Below are 4,082 nucleotides of genomic sequence, written 5' to 3'. Positions count from 1 at the left end.
GAACACATTAAAAGTTTCAGCAGTGTATTTTCATAGAACGACAAAATTTACACATTCATGAATAATAAATACAATTACGGTTAAATAAATTCACAAGTTTATTTATATATCCAAGACCATAAGAAGCTCGCGTTTTTTTTTCATTTTTTCTTTTAGTTTCGTTGACAATAACATTTTCATCTATTTATCTATCACACGAAGAACAAAGCCATCACTTAACACCAGGAATGCAATTCAAAACAAAAAAAAAACAAACAAAAACAAAAAGACAAACAACAACAAACTCAACAGCATGCAACAGCGCATGAGAATATGCAGGACACAACTCCTGGCCAACGCACTATAGAGTATAGTTTATAGCACTATAGAGTATGGTTTATAGCACTATAGAGTATAGTTTATAGCACTATAGAGTATAGTTTATAGCACTATAGAGTATAGTTTATAGCACTATAGAGTATAGTTTATAGCACTATAGAGTATAGTATATAGCCAACGCACTATAGAGTATAGTTTATAGCACTATAGAGTATAGTTTATAGCACTATAGAGTATGGTTTATAGCACTATAGAGTATAGTTTATAGCACTATAGAGTATGGTTTATAGCACTATAGAGTATGGTTTATAGCACTATAGAGTATAGTTTATAGCACTATAGAGTATGGTTTATAGCACTATAGAGTATGGTTTATAGCACTATAGAGTATGGTTTATAGCACTATAGAGTATGGTTTATAGCACTATAGAGTATGGTTTATAGCACTATAGAGTATGGTTTATAGCACTATAGAGTATGGTTTATAGCACTATAGAGTATGGTTTATAGCACTATAGAGTATAGTTTATAGCACTATAGAGTATAGTTTATAGCACTATAGAGTATAGTTTATAGCACTATAGAGTATAGTATATAGCCAACGCACTATAGAGTATAGTTTATAGCACTAAAGAGTATAGTATATAGCCAACGCACTATAGAGTATAGTATACCGATGTTTCTACCTCGGGCGTGTGGTCAGGGCTTTAAGAGGGAAAAAGAAGGTGCTTATATCTATAGTAGAAAAGGCTTTCGGAGTTTTCAAAGTCAGGGGATTTGTGGTGCTTCTCTGTTGCGCTTCCCAAGAGTGAATTGTTTGCTTCTATTTTACTAATGGCTTGTATAAATCTTCGGTGAATTGTTCGACATTAGAAGTTCACAAATCACACACCTTATGGGGGAAGGGGTGTGTGTGTGTGGGGGGGGGGGGATTTGATACTTTGGGCACACCACTACCCTGTATGTCCTAACATCCACATACTACAAATGTTCTACGCAAATATCCCCAGACCTACAAACACCTCCACCAACGCAAAACAAAGACAAAAAACAGTTCACCAAACAATTCTTTGCCACGCTTACGGACACAAACAAAATACCCCGTCGCTTGTATCCCTTCATATGCGCCACAAAAACGCAGCTGCTTTGGGATGACAGAACGCGTGTCATATGACTGTGGACATCACCCCTCACTCAACGTACACAGTCACTGGCGAGACAACACACGCGCACACACACACACTCTCTCTCTCTCTCGCACACACACACCTGCTCTAACAGCCAGGCCCTTCTTACTCTCACACACATCACACAGAAGTGAGCATCCTGGACACTTAAAATACAATACCACAGATACAAGTACAAAACTATCATCATCATCATCATCAAGTACTATACTTCATTTTAGGTAGTTAGCTGCCAACTATTATCTTCCCCTTTCTTCTCCTTCGAGAATCGCGATTCTCCACTTTCTTTTTGTATCTTATCGTAAGTCCAAAACTGGATTCCAAGCTATGTTGGTATTAAAGGGAACGACTTAGCCGACAGATTGGCAGAGGAAGGCAGGAAGAAACCTTTGAGTGATCCTGTGGTGCATCCTATCCAGGAACTGCCAAGGCGTAAAACGATGGCTGCAGGGCAGGACGGTGCCCTGCAGCGACATAGAGAGGAAGCGAGAACCTCCCTCGGCCAGCTGGTACTCAGATGCCACAGGCTTTGAGTCGCTAATACTCTCTCCTAGAATATCGAGGTGTGCTGAAGTCAGCCTTCACAGACTGAGAATAGGCTATCCTTGTGCGTGGCAAAACGTACCCATCATTGGGCATGATGAGCGACGCTGTGAGCATTGTGGCACGCCGGACGCCAAAGTAGAGCACTATCTGGAGTGCGAGCACACTCGCTTCCTCAGGCAAGGCCCAGAGACGAAAGCCGCCGGGCTGGTTAGACGGCTATGCCTATTGTTTTCCCCTGGCAACTGGAGCGCCTGCAGGCAATCCAACCGCCACGGTAAGCATTCAGTGATGATGATCAGATCAGTCAGGAGTCAGGACATGTAGCTGACAGAGGCCGGGCCGCCTCGTCCATACAGCCCAGGCGAAGCGACGTCTTCGCGAATCTCTCTGAACTGAACTGAACTGTACAAGTCCAAGCTCCACGGCGGGAAGGACCAAGCTCAGATCGAGTCAACATTCGCTGACACACAGAAGCTCGAAGTAGCATCTTAGCCTTTTCCTTCATATCTTCCTAACAGTTATGGAGTGACTCGTTGAAAATGGTCGCCTACCTGCACGCTATAGACTTCTAATAAAGGTAAGCCTTGGAAGACTCTAAATAATGCAACATCAATAACAACAGTAGTAACATTTGCAACAAAGGGGGGCCAACCCCCCCCCTCCCCCACGACACACGCTGAAATATGCAAACATTGGCAGTCCCTTAATTTATTATTTCATCAACTCTTCCTGGACAATTTTTTAAGCCACACACTAATTAATTTTCTACTCAGTAATTTAATTGCGAGTCTGTAATATATGGGGCAGTTGGAAAGGTTTGTTGACTTTTCATTAATTGATAACAATGCACCCGAAGTGTAAAGAATTTTATCGGCTGGTGAAAGCTATGTGCGTATACGAGGTGGTGTGTGTGTGTGTGTGTGTGTGTGTGTGTGTGTGTGTGTGTGTGTGTGTGTGTGTGTGTGTGTGTGTGTGTGTGTGTGTGTGTGTGTGTGTGTGTGTGTGTGTGTGTGTGTGTGTGTGTGTGTATGCATATATATATATATATATATATATATATATATATATATATATTATATATATATATATATATATAATATATATATATATATAATAAATATAATAAATATATATTATATATATATATATATAATATATTAAATATATATATATATATATATATATATATATACATAGATAAATTAATATATATATATGTTATATATATATTTATATATATGTGTGTGTGTGTGCGTGTGTGTGTGCGTGCGCCTATTCGTGTGTATGTGTGTTGTTGTATAATCATATACCCACATAATCAACAATTACATAATTTCACAATTACATAACCAACAAACCCTCAACCCACCCACAAACAAATCCCAACAAAGGGGCACCCACCACCACCTCTTTCTTAATCCACCTGCAACCCCTTTCAACCCCTAAGGAGTATGGATGGAAGATCTTCCTCTGTTCATCTGAGACGTTATCAGGATGGAAGGAAGGAAGGAAGGAGGGAGGGAGAGACGGAGAGGGTCTCGGATGCAGAGGAGAGAATAGCGATGGAAGAGAAGAGGGGAGGAAGAGGGGGAAGGATGAAGAATTGATGGAAGAAACGAAGAATTATGTTAATGGTGATGATGATATTAATGATAATGGGAATGTAATTGGTTATGATAACACTATTATTAATGATGAGTAATGATAGTAATAATGGGAATTTTGTTAATAATAATACATAATATTGATAATGATAATAACGACAGTAAGAATAGTAATAACAATAATAATGATGGTAACGATAACAATAAGATATAATCATTTATGAAATCTATCATTCATATCGTTGTCATAAACATCATTATTTGTACAATTTTCTATCTGGCGTCTTTGTCTCATTCTAACTGCCTTACAAGAAAGAATGAATAATAATAATGATAATAATAATAATGATAATAATAATGATAATAATAATAATGATAATAATAATGATAATAATAATGATAATAATGATAATAATAATAATAATAA

This window comes from Penaeus japonicus, unplaced genomic scaffold, assembly GCF_977035675.1.
Source record: "Penaeus japonicus unplaced genomic scaffold, GWHDUDI00000001_assembly GWHDUDI00000016, whole genome shotgun sequence".
In the NCBI taxonomy this organism is placed as follows: domain Eukaryota; kingdom Metazoa; phylum Arthropoda; class Malacostraca; order Decapoda; family Penaeidae; genus Penaeus; species Penaeus japonicus.
Note: the sequence above shows the minus strand (reverse complement) of the source record.